Raw genomic sequence first — 14408 nt, forward strand, 5'->3', positions numbered from 1 at the left:
TTGTGATTTTTGATTTTTTGTTCATAATCGTTAGACATTTATGCACCTAAGCCTATATATACTAGGAATCATTTGTGATATATATCCTCTTATTCTCTTCTCTTGTGTATCACCCCTCACTTTTTCTATCAAAAGCTACCCAAAGGTGATGGTCTCATGGTAGGCAGACTCCATAGTGCAAATTGGGGTCATATTTAATGTGAGAAGACATGGCTTGGTTGTATCTTGGAAGCAAAGTTGTAGTCAACCCCATTGCACAAAGAATTCAACCCTAGAGGGAAAACTGTTGCTTTAAAGAGAGAGCTCATTTGCGTGCCTCCAAACAATTATCCTTATTTGATTAAGTATATGTTTTCAGCTAATTTTCCAATAATTTTAAAGCAACACTTTGCTTAGAAAACCCGAACTCCAAAATATCTTGTTCCTCCTCTCCAATGCCTCTAAATACCCAGAAAGAGCAGTCATGCCGAGTCAGAGCCATGCAACCACCTAGTCAAGCATGCATCCCATGCCACATTCCATGAGCCCTCCTCTCTCACGCCTGATGATCGCCCGCTAGACATCCCCACAAAATATGGCAAGATGTGCCAAATTGAGGCATCACAGTCGACATCAGCGCTGAGTAGGCATGAGCTCGAGTGGTGGAGCCACCATTGGTCACCATTAGTGCTGAGGAATCCATCGAAGAAGGAGGGTTTTCTGGCGAGCATGTGGGCAGCATGAGGGAGGGAGGCAAGGAAGGTCTAGAAGAGGAGAGGTTTCGTGCAAGAATAGAGGATTCTAAGCATCAAAGTCATTGTATCCTTATCTCATTTTCAATATTAAGGATTTCACGATTGGAGCTCTTTGAGAAAATGGTAAAAAAAGGATGAAAGAGCAAAAAATTAGAGTTTTGCCACACGTGTGAAGGGAGAGAGAGAGAGAGGCGGGGCCAACACAATACAGTTATTAGATATATCTTTATAGACTCAGTTTAGATCAAGCCATACACAAAATTTTTGGATTCAGATAGTCTATATTGAGTTGTATCATACTTGAGTTGAGCTGGCTGGACCCAGTGGACACTTTTTGACACAATTGTACCATATGGGATAGAGTGGATTTGTACCAAAGCTACGAGTGGAACCTTTGAGCTGGTTTGCTTTCACATGCATAAGGTATGTCTTTAAATATTTTTTATTAGTTGGTTTGGATCTATCTAGAATCATATTCCATGCTTTGTAGGATAAATTCATGTGTTTTAAAGTTATTTTTTCTGGTTGCTCATGATAACTTGATATCAATTAGTACTTTGAGGTCTGATTGTAGAACCAGATTTGAGACAAAATTTATAGTATTTTTTTTGTTCAAGATGGTATCCAAATAGAAACTCCATCATGGTATATGTTGTTAAGATATCCTATCCCAAGCTATGGATAGGTGTTAATGATGAGTTTAGCTATTTGGCCATATTGTGTTGTGGATTGGATAGGCCAAATAATGAATTTATAGTTCTTATATATGATATTTAATTATAAGAGCCCAATTAAAAGAATCATAGAGATTAAATTCAAAATTATTTATCATTATGATATTTCATGAAGGATTGACTACACATTAATGATTGAAATAACATGCCACTTTTAGATGATATCATGTGAATTTCTTCTAAAGTATTGAACTTAGAAATTAAAAAAAAAACAGAACTTTGAATTGATATTTTTGAGTAGCATGATTGCAATATTCTTCAGTTAGAAAAATTTGAAGTGTTGATTATAATTGTCAAACTTGCACATAAGAATATTTATTCTTCAATTTGTTTAAGTGTTTCCATGTCATTCATTCTTAGAATTTTATAAAGTACCTATTAAGATTCTTCAGACATGACTATTTGATGAATAAATGCATCATGCTTTTCTACATGTCTAGATATCATTCATGTTTTATATATAATCACAAAAAGCTCATTTGATCATGGATCACCATTTAAGTGAGTAAGTCTTGATACTTGAAGGATCGTCTCTCTCAACATGTCTTCTACTATAATAATTTTAAATTATTTTTGAAAACTCATGATATGTATTTTTTGAAAAATATACCATGATCTTTCAAGGATAAAGAGGTAGATTTAGATTTTACTCTATAATAAAAAATTTACATTTTGTGTAATATGAAAATCTATTATTATTTAATGGTTGTTATATCCTCAAAGTTAAGGACATAGTGGGGGTATGCATTTAGTATTTTCATGATTATAAAATAGTGAGGTAAAATCTTATTAAAAAATATATTGTAAAAATTAAGTTATACATGATTTTTCTTGTATGATTAATTACCAATATTTGAATTGTTGGTGGTAAATTTCTTCTCATGGTCACTACAATTTATGCAATTACATGAATAAAATTATGAATAACCTTATACTTTTGTGCTTACCTTGGCTATAAAATTCATAGTATGAGTAGCCATTTATTGAACACTAACATGTTTGAGTGAAAGTGTAAATATATTCATATATTTGCATATGTGTGACATGTGGTAAGGTAAGTTACTATGTAATACTCATACTTTATTTAACTATATGGCTAGTGAATCCACTTAGATCTAAGTTGGGATCTAAATTGCTTATGCATGTGGATCTTAATCAAATTGACTCCAACTTGATATGTTTATGTTTTCTTTGAGAATTAGACATGTTTTCAATAGATTTAAATTGCTTAAGATTTTTGGTTCACTAGTTTTGACATAGTGAGATATTGTAGTTGGATTCAAATCCAAATCTATATCAAACTTGACTTAATTTTGACTATTTTGCTTAGAACCCTAATGTTTCTTTTATGCTTCATGTGAGTAGGCTGAGTATGACATATTTGAAGATATTACTTGATGTACTTCTATGATACAAGTGAATTCAATTTAATTTCTACAAGCAAGAGGGTATGCCAAATGACATGATAAGTATGAATACCCAAGGTTGGAATCTATCTACAACTTTGACAAAAATGATTATGAAAAAACACTTGTATGCATTGTCCAAGACAAAAGCGTGTTTCAAGTCTTGATGAAAAGTGATATTAAGAGAAGTCACTATTTTTAACAATGATGCAAATTGATGTAATATCCTATCAACACAGTATATAGTTGTTGATAGATGTTTGAAATTTATTTGACCATATATCTCAATGTTTTGAGAGAATGACATCAATATGGTCATTTAGAATTTGTGCCCCTTATAATTGTATATTCATACAACATAATGAGAAATATTTAGACAAATTTTTTGTCTAATGACAAAAATACTCGAAAAATACATTTCTAGAAAAATTGAATAATTAAATTTTTGCTTGTTAATGACACTTATTTAAAGGGCCCTTGAGAGATGATATATACATTAAAGGGAACGAAGCTAAAGCCTATTAAAAGCAATTACATGTGATGGAAACCCAACCACATGATATGGATCAAACCAAGTCTAATGATTCAATGAAAAGAACAAGTCACCAGAGTAATTGGATGATCATTTATATAAATATAAAGATAGAGAATATCTTAATCTCATTTCTGATGTCAAGTACTCAAAACCTGTGATTTTCTAGGATGAATTTATATCAAGCTTTTAATGAGATCCGTATGCTTTATAGCTAAGGTGTTTGAAAAAAGTTTATCACATTTGATAGACTCACCTATATAAGTGTAAAGGTAGGGTTGCCTTCTATGAGACTTAGTCTTGTCTTTAAAGCACTCATGAATCCGGGATACTACGTAAGACTTAATGATGCAACTTCATGTATGGTAGTCACATATATCACCTGAAGTGAATGATTGTGTTATGAAGTATAAAAAGCCAATTAAGATCTTTAGTTCAAAGCTAAGCTACTAATGATCCAGTCTTATAATGACAAAATAACACTAAGTGAAGGTTCAAACCCCAAAAAAACATTCATTTATGAGCATGAGCTTCATGATTAACTTTGTACCTTTCTTAATTTTGATTCAAGTGGGGGATTGTTGGAATTGTGTCTCAAAATTATGCATTTACCAAGCTTATACTCTTGATCATGTTTGACTTGTCTTTGACCTAGTTAGGCTAAGCTTATGGTCATGCTTGATTTGACTTTGACTTTTTAAATTAATTGGTAGAGGTATTGATTAGTGATTGTTAAGCTATCAAATGAGTTAGCCATTAATCATTGATACTTAATTGAGATTGGTTGTTATCTTACATTTAGCTACTAACCATTATGATATGACCATTATATACTTATTTGTGACCGTTGATACTTATTCATAACCATTAGACATTTATGCACCTAAGCCTATATATACTTAGTCATTATGATATGTACTAGGCATCCTTTATGACTCTCAATCTCTTCTCTTGTATCTCACCCTCACCTTTTCTCTCAAAAGCCACTCAAAGATGATGGCGTCATGGTAGGCAACCTCCATAGTGCAAATTGATGACGTGTTTAATGCGAGATGATATGTCTTTGTTGTATCCTGGAAGCAAAGTTACAAATTGCATGGAGGATTCGATCTTAGAGGGTAATTATTGCTTTAAAGAGAGCGCTCATTTGTGTGCCTCTGAGCAGTTTTTCCTATTTGATTGAATATATGTTTTCAAATAATTTTTTAACGCATCTCATTTCTTGAAGGGCATTTTCGTTAATTAGAGATGCACTTTTTGTGTGAAGAAACCCAATTTTTTGCATCATTTTAGTCAACTTATGATATGTAACCCTAATTTCTATGTACTTTTAGTCAACTTATGATACTTTGAACGGTATCATCTGCTTAATTTGCAACCAAAATGGTAAGCGCGTTCAGTTCATGCTTCCATCAGACGATCCTGTCCTTAATTAGCATGGGGTCAGTATGACGTTGATTAGCCACCATGCGGTGTGCTTTCCTATCCTGCACCCTTTATGTTTATCTGCATTTAATCTCTCTTTCCCTATTTTTTTCTATGTATCTCTTGCTCGCTCCCATTCCCACACCCATCAACTCCAGTTCTTAGAAATTACTCTGTTGCTTTCTCATCAAATTCCGATTCCATGGAGATAGAGAGGAACAACAACAATAGCAATGGCTAAAAGATCAAAGATGAGAAGACAAAAACTCAAACTGAAGAAGATATGAAAGGAGGAGGCTCGCCAGGTCTGCTTCATGTAGAGGCGGATTAGGGTTATAGAGAAAGCTGGTGAGCTGGACATCTTTACCGGCACTTAAACCAGGTCATGCTGAACATGAGCGTTTTTGCTCATGCCGACATCGTGGCCATCCGATTTGCATTTTAAAAAGCTCAAAAGTCAACAAAACCACGTGGCATTCATCTAAAATGCAAACAGACGGCCACTCGGCATGAGCAAAAATGCTCATGTTCAGTATGACCTGATCTGCCTCCCTCAGATCCTGATCATCATCTTCTCCCAAGTGGTTTCTAGGCCTGGCCTCTTACGTCCCTCTCCCGCCGGATGGCTGCCATGCTGCGATCATGGAGTAGCTCGTCCAATAGATGGAGGTGGAGGAGAATCACCACACCAACCTCAAGAAGAAGCTGCAGATTGAGAGGATGAGTAAGCTGGAGAGCTTGCAGGAGGCGGTTGGATAGTATGATGTACGGGCAACTGCTCGAGTTCATGGGCAGCGTGAGGAGGACCTCATGACAGGCATGGTCATCACGCACCACTGTTCACCACCATTGATCTTCTGCATCCTCTGGATCATCATCCTCCATGTAGGGTGGTTTTAGCAACCCCTTTCATCATAGTGACTGCCAACATAAGCAACAGTTCTACCGGAAGCTCTAATCTTCCCACTCTGGAGTGCCCTAGTGCTGATCATTATCTTAATGATAACAACAGTCTCTTCTATGCAATTGAATTTCCCAGTTTTGATCAGTGAATGGGTTGATGTCTAGTGTCTATGGTCCTTACATGTTTGTTCATATTTGTTTCTTCATGTGTGTTTGTGTACCATCTAGCATGGAGCTAGTTACTGGCATGTTTCAGTTCTCCAAGTTTGATCAATGAGTAAGGGGATATATCACATCTATGGTTGTCTATGTTTTATAACATTGCCATCACTGGCCATGGTAGTTAATTTCCATTCATCAGCACAACAGGTGGTGAAGATCCCAGAACACTTGAGTTGCTCTTGGAATTAAAACATGTTATTTTCTTGTTCTTAAATTTTCTTACTTTTCTCTTTGTACTTATTTACATCCTCAAGCATTTGGATGTGCTTAAGAAGATAATTTTTTATCTTGTGTACTTCCATATGGTGTTCATGGATCTCTTTGTCTTTTCCTTTCTAATGATCAGGTAGCTTGCTTTTATGTCTTGGCCTCACCTGCCATTTGTTTAAGCACCAAAACTAGTGAGTTAAGACACTACAAGAAAAATGTTAATAAGCGACGAAAATGATGCGGCGCAAATTTGCGATGGATTAACTAGAGAAAACTAACCATCTTTAAAATTGGAATTAGTTGCGAAATTAGCGATAGAAAAATTCTGTCTCAAAATTCATCATTAATTAGCGACGGATTAGCGATGAAAATATTTTGTCTCAAACTTTGTCGCAACTTCATGGCAGATGAGCGACAAAATTTTTTCGTCACTAATTAGCGATGAATTTTGAGCCAAAATTTTTTCATCGCTAAGCCGTCGCTACATTTTGATATAAAATGGCCCATCTAGGATGCGACATTCTCCCTTCCTCACTCTCTCTCTTTAATTACCCCCAAAGCAACCAGAGTCACGTCGCCACCGTATCTGTGAGCCCTCTCTCCCGCTCGCCGTATTTTGGCCACCCAACGTCGGCGACCCCCACTCCACTTATGTCCCTCTCAGGTGATCTTCCCCCCCCCCCCCCCCCCTCTTTGTTGTCTTCTTCTTTATCTTATTTTTTCTCGGCTCTCTCCTGTGACTGTTTTCCTTGCTGGAGACGCCAACAGAAGGTCGACAACCTCCTACCTCCCCTTTTCATTTTAAGGTAAGTGGACCAGAGCCAGCATCATTGGTGGCTTTGGGTCTTCCAGGAGGGAGGTTTCGAGCACCTCAACCCCTCGTTGTCTCCCTCTTCTTCGTCTTCTTCTACTTCCTTTTTGCTGGCAGGCAGGGCCTGCCGGCTCTCCATTTCGAATAGGCAGGGGCGAAGCCCTTGCCGCCTCTACCTTCCCAGCAAGGGGCTCCGACCCTGCCCTTTGTGTCTTTCCTGGCAGGCAGGGGCAAGGCCCCTACTGCCTTTGGCTCTGTCTCCCTCTTTTGTTTCGGTCGACAGAAGAGATGCCACTGCCACTATTGGGGTTCCTTCGGCAGGGTCTTTGCCCCTGTCCCTCTTTTTCCCCTCGACAGACAGGGGTTTGCCACCCTGTCTCTGCCCTTCCCCCTCTTCGGATGTGTCAGGCAAGGGCTTCGTCCTTGCCTCCTCATAGTTTGCTCAGGCAGGGGCCTTGCCCCTGCCATTTGAACCTTCTGTCAGGCAGAGCAGACGCCCTGCCTCTCGATCCTCGTCAGGCAATTGAGAAAGTTGAGTTGTGTTTTATTGCCCCTATATATTTATTGCATGTTTCCCTTCAAAAAAAATGTTATGTTTTCAATAAAAAATTGAGTTGTGTTATTAAAAAATTTAATTACTTATTAAAAGAATAAATTATATACACTTTTTAATATTAAAAGAATATAATGTTTAGATGAAATTGAGAAATTTATAATTTTAATGCAATTGCATATTTTTAATTCTTAATTCTATTTAAATCTATATAGCATTTAAATACTTTATATATGATATTTAATACTTTATTAAAAGTAAGTTAACCGTGCATTTAAATTTTAACTTTGAACTTGAATTTGAAATTCCAATTTGATTTTAAAGTTTAAATTTTAGTTAACATCAAACCTAAATTTTAATATTTAAGTTTAAGTTCAAAATTGAATCTAAATATCGGATTTGGCATAGTGTTCAAATATGAATTTTGATTTTTGAATTTAAATTCAAATTTGAATTCACTTCGAGATTGAATTGAAATTGGATGAAGTTCGAATTTGAATTTTAAATGGAATCCAAAAATGACTACTTTGAATTCAAATTATCTTGGATCACTGGGTTATATGATAGATTCTCAAAGTTAGTTTATACGTACACTGAATTCGCACCATGGGCACAACATAGAAATGTATTGTATTGTTTTGTATATTTGTACTTTGCAGATGCATAGCTAAGCTAATTGTGTGATTCTTAGTGTTAAGCATCACATACGGCTAAAAAATATCATGCAAAAAAAATAAGAAAAATGCAAAGGCAAAAGCATGCAAATCGGGTAAATACCCATGGTGAGTAAGTGATGCAAGCGCATCACAGGTTATTTACTTTCTTGGATGCAACACGTTCCTGCTCACACACTCAGTTGTGGATATCTAGAATTATTTTGTTGAAGTTTGGAGATTATGCTGAGCATGATTTGAATGTATGAGAATAGAAGTGCTCTTATTTTTGTAGTTCGGAGACCATGCTAGTCATGGTTGTAGTTAGCGGTATATTGAAGTGTGTTTGCTGCAAGTACATGTCTGACATTATTTTGATATGAATGATTAAATGTATTGCAATGCTTGACATGACTATTCATGCTTGCATGAAGTTATTTTTGATTTGATTATGCATTCCATGTGAAATTGTATCATGAAAATATGCTTAAAATGAATGTATCATGTTTGTGAATATGATTTTATCTTTCTAAATATCCTTACATCCACCATCAATGCATGATAAATTAGATATTTTCTTTATCATAGCATTATTATGATTCTCTTTTAACTGGTTAAGATAATATCCGTAATATCATAAAACAAAATGACTACAAACTGTGAATGGATGTACCATAGGATTATTAATAATGAAGTATCGCTTGAATATTGGATGGTGTTGACAGTTTTATTGAATTTGCAATGATAAGTATCAGTATAGTGGATCTCACCGATCGAATCAGGTGCCCTTGTACGATGTGTAAGAACAATCAATTTGTAGAACTTCATGGCATTAGACATCACCTATAGTGAAAGGTTTTTGTCAGTGGTTATCAGAATTGGACGCTTCATGTTGAAGAATTTTAGAACAATTTTGATACACGGGTGAATGTGGTGCACGATAATCCATATATGGATTTGATATTTGATGTCGCAGGACAAGAACTGGGTTCTGTTATGGGTCCTAGTAATACACCAACTAGGGTAGAAGAAGAAGCAACAAATGATGCAACTAGTAGATTTTATGACTTACTTAGCGATGCTGATGAGCCACTATAGAATGGTTGCGAGAGTCACACTATCTTGTCTGCAGTTCTTCAACTACTGAATTTGAAATTAGAGTATAATTTGAGTCAATCATGTTTTAATCGTCTATGCTCTATTGTGAAGAGTATGTTGCCCAAAGATGATAAATTGCCATAAAAATTCTACTGTGAAAAGGTTATGGTCAACGCTCTAGGTATGGGGTATCAAAAGATAGATGTTTGTCCAAATCAATACATATTGTATTTCAAAGATTAAGAAAATAGCAGATCATGTCCGTCATGTGGGCATCCTCGATTCAAGCCAAAGACAAGGGGCAATGCTAGCACGAGGTCAAAAGAAATGTCATACAAGTCACTTTGCTACTTCCTTCTCACCCCTAGATTGCAACGACTGTATATGTCTTCGAGGAAAGCTAAACACATGAGATGACATGCAAATAAAGTTCTATATGATGAAGACAAGATCACATATCCTATTGACGCGAAAGCTTAGAAGCGCTTTGATCGTACTTATCAGACATTCGTAATCGAAGTGAGAAATGTTAGGCTCGATTTATGTACAGATGGATTTAATCAATTTGAAGGTAGATCAACCCCATACTCGTGTTGGCCGGTATTTGTTACCCCATACAACCTTACTCTAAGCATGTGTATGAAGCGTTAAAATCTTTTCTTGTCTCTATTGATCCCTGATCTGACGTCTTCGGGCCAAAATCTTAATGTATATTTAAGGCCATTGATTGATGAATTGAAAATATTGTGGGATGACAGTGTTCTTACGTACGATGCTCACAAAAAATAAAACTTCAATATGAAGGTTATTGTTCTATGGACAATTAGTGACTTCCCTGCATATGGTATGTTATCTGGTTGGAGCACACATGGGAAGTTGGCATATCCGTACTGCATGAAGGATACAAAATCTTTTAGATTGATGCATAGAAGGAAGCCATATTGGTTTGATTGTCATCATCGATTTCTACCCAGCGACCATTTATTTCGACGATAAAAGAATACGTTACGAGCAAGCACAACTGAAATAGAAGGTCAACCTACATGGTTGTCTGGCATAGAGATTTTAAGACGATTACAATACTTTCTATATGGACTGACAGATGCCCATAGTGCGACGCCCTTCCTTGGATTTGGGAAGAATCACAATTAGACAAAAAAATCTATATTTTGAGAACTATTATATTGGTTGACCCTATTGATACGACATAATTTGGATGTAATGCATGTGGAAAAAAATGTGTTTGATAATGTGTTCAATATGGTAATGAATGTCAAAAGAAAAATGAAGGATAATCCGAAGGCCCGTTTAGATTTGAAAGTAATATGTAAAGATCAGAATTGGAACTCCAAGAGTACAATGGCAAAGTACTGAAACCAAAGGCAAGGTACATGCTTGGACTAGATCCAGTAAAGTAGGTATGTCAGTGGTTGAGACAGCTGAGATTTCCAGATGGATACGTCTCTAACATTGCTCGGGCTGTGAAGATAGACAAGGGACAATTATATGGATTGAAGAGCCATGATTGTCATGTCATCATGCAACAATTGATTCTCCTAGCATTCCATGATATGTTAGACAAGCCTATATGGGGGGTATTATACGAGTTGAGTCAGTTTTTTAGAATATTGTGTGCATCAGAAGTTGTAGTAACTAAGGTAAAGAATTTCGAGGATTCTATTGTCACTACTATTTGTCAGCTAGAGAAGATATTTCTGCCAGCACATTTTTCGACGTTATGGAACGTGTGATCATACACTTGCCATATGAACTTAGGGTTGGTGGTCCTGTGCAATATCGTTGGATGTATCCATTTGAAAGGTATATTTTTATTTATATTTTTCTCTCTAATGCTATTGAGAATTTATTGTATTACAAGATGCATATTGTTGACAGATGCATGTTTGCCTTAAAAAAAAAGATTCAGAATAAAGCAAAAGTGGAGGGTTCAATTTGTGAGGTGTACACTTTAGAAGATATTTCAAAATTCTCATCTATGTACTTTGAGCCTCACTTTCCAATATGTTACACTTGCCCACCTCATAATGATGATGGAGAACAACTTATTGTGGCTGGCAAACTATCGATATTTAAACCACTTGAGAATGCCTTTGGCAGTTGCCGGTCAAGACTCTTGGAAGATCGAGAGCAAGACGTAGCATAAATCTATATCCTTTTTAATTGCTCAAAGATCGACCCCTACATCAAGTAAGTATACATAATATGTTACACTAAGTTCTCTACGTACATGGTTCAGTAATATAATTATGAGTTAAGTACAAACAATTTAATCTGGAGTTGCAAAGAGAACTTTCACATCTCACTGATTCAGAAGTACAGAAAGAACATGAAAATAAGTTTGGGGCATGATTGAAAGAGTTGGTAAGGACGATGACATGCATTTTTTCCGCGTAAACAACAATATGTTACTTAATTGGTCGTGTTTACAGTCATTGTTTATACGTGTAGGTCCGCCATAATGATGTTAATGACCAAGGAGTATATGCTTTACAAAATGGTCTGACCAAAGTTGTTCAATGTTACAACGGGTACATCGTTAATGGTTATTGATTCCATACAAAAGACTACGATGTAAACAAGTCAACGATGAATAGTGGCATGTGTGTCATGGATAGCAGTTATGGTGAAAATGAACTTAACTACTACAATGTTATTGAAGAAATAATGGAGTTGACTTAGGCATAAATAATACAATAACTTTATGCAAATGTCATTGGTTTGATCACAAAACAACAATAGTTGACAAAGCCTTAGGCATTGTTGAGGTGAATCATAAATCAAGGTTTGGAACATATAAACCATTCATATTAGCATCACAGGCTCAACAAGTTTACTATATTTCATATCTAAATACAAGGAAGTCAGATATGAATGGTGGGTGGTTTGCAAGGTGAAGTCTAAACTATACCCCGAGTATGATCAGTTACAGGAAGACAAGATTGTTGAAGAGGGTGATTACTATCAATCACATGATATGTACGACTTCTCTTATGGTCACGATATCACACATGGTCTGCATGTCACATCTTCATTGTCTAATGGCACACGTATAGAAGAATGTGATTCAAATGATATACCAAGTGGATGGCCACCCAATGAAGAAGAAGACAAAGAGGAAGAGGAGGAAGAAGAAGAATATGATAGTCAAATAAGTGATAAGGAAGCATACTCGAGCTAGTGAAATACACCTTGTAATACATACCACATCACTTTCTCATATGCACCATCTACATACATTGTATATCTTGCATATCATGTTACATTCCATGCATACTTAACATGTGCATGCACAATTCATGCATAGTTATAAAACTGATTCATGTAGGACCTTTAAATCTTTATATTTCATGCATATGTCATATCCATGCTAAGATCAAAAGTTATATAATTGATCCAAATAACATTTTTATTTGTTAGAATATGGTTCATGGAGGTCACAGTGGTCGAGCACCCAGTGGTTGAAGACCAAGTGGAGGTCGTGGAACAACATTAGGTAGATGTCTTTGTGTTATATTTAAATATAGGCATCATTATGTTTTTACTTATATGTTGATATAAAACTTATTACTTGTTAATCGTCTTTATAGGATCTCAGCTCAATGACAGTCAGTCTCAGCCTTCGTCTTCATGTAATGTTTCGATAGGTATATTATTTAACTAATTATATACTTGCTTAGTTTAAATGTGCATTGTGTGAATTTCTAACTCATTTTTTTATAGATGATGTTTCGTATGCACATAACCCACCTACACCAGCTACTCATACACATCATGAGTCAGCGCCGGATGTTGGGTCTTCTTAGTTTGACACACAATGACTCATTCAAATAGTGTATATCGATAGTCTATCATAAGTATTTCATTCTCATTTGTTCAATACTTATCTTATAAATAGTGTATATCGATAGTCGATTGTTAATGTGTATCAATTCATATGCAGTGCGAGGTTCAAGCCACAAGAAGTGATTCGAGAAATTAGGAAGTCAATAGTTCAGCATCTTTCAGGACTGGTCACTCAAGGTAAAGAGTATCCGAATGAGGTGTTGGACAGATTATGGTTCTCATTCATGGTATACAATCATTTATCATAGCTAATGTGTTTAATATTTAATTTTTTGTTATAGTCATATGTACTAACTTTCTGAAATTATTTGTAGGCTTCGAATCGCTTCGCGACTGCAAAAGAGGAGAAGGATGTGAGGCTAGTGTGGCAGAAGGTGGCTGTCAGTCGATTTGCCGACATGCTTCATAATATGAAGACTGCAGCAATAAAAGCATCTGGTGGGATAGATGATCCAATATAATAGAAAGGTCATGACCCTTCTACTATCAAGTCAGATTATTGAGATACAATGTGCGACAAGTGGGCGAGCCATAAAATTCAAAACCACTCAGCAAAAGTTGCACAGAACTGAGCAAAGATGCTCGATGCCCATCTACACACAGGTGGTTCTAGGACTTTTGGGAGCCACCAGAAGATAATGGTAACTCATCAATATATATATATATAGTCAAATTTATAAGTATTTTTGCATACTTTTAATTCATTTTTTTATCATTTGACCTTGCAGGAAGCCAAAAAAGGAGGCTCTATGCCTTACAAGGATGTGTTTGTTGAAACACATAAATGTAAGAGCATGAAAGAGTTCATATCAAAGACGGCAAGAGCGACAATGATATGTATTTATTGTATTAATAAATATTATAATATGCAAGTTACCATGAATTACATTATCATAAATATTGTAACTCTTAATTATTAGTTCATACTATAATCATTACTTTGTAGGAGTCATATAAGCATCAGATAGTAGAGCGATATGGCGATGACTCCACTCAGCATCCACCTTTTGATTTTGCAGCATGGGTAACTGCAACCGGTAAACCCAAAAAAGGTTCTGTGTTCAGGTTTTGGAGTAATATGAACACCACAGCAGTCGTTGCCTCCTGCAGCCAAGACTCTCAAAGTTCTTCCGCCAGCATCAACTCCCAGCGTCTGATTGACCCTGCTATTTCTTGGGATGGTGTCTGCCAGCTTCTTCAAGATAAAATACGTGACTTTTTACATGAAGTCATTTCCAACCTTGTCCATAATGAGTTGTGCAA

At 36.0% G+C, this 14408-nt stretch overlaps 1 pseudogene; it reads left to right on the forward strand.

Annotated features, from left to right (window-relative positions):
• Positions 1 to 5494: 5494 nt before the first annotated feature.
• Positions 5495 to 14408, forward strand: part of LOC149826744 (pectin acetylesterase 8-like) — a 32996-nt pseudogene continuing 24082 nt past the window's right edge.

Source organism: Nuphar pumila, chromosome 10 (assembly GCF_984573655.1).
Source record: "Nuphar pumila chromosome 10, dmNupPumi1.hap1.1, whole genome shotgun sequence".
Lineage (NCBI taxonomy): Eukaryota > Viridiplantae > Streptophyta > Magnoliopsida > Nymphaeales > Nymphaeaceae > Nuphar > Nuphar pumila.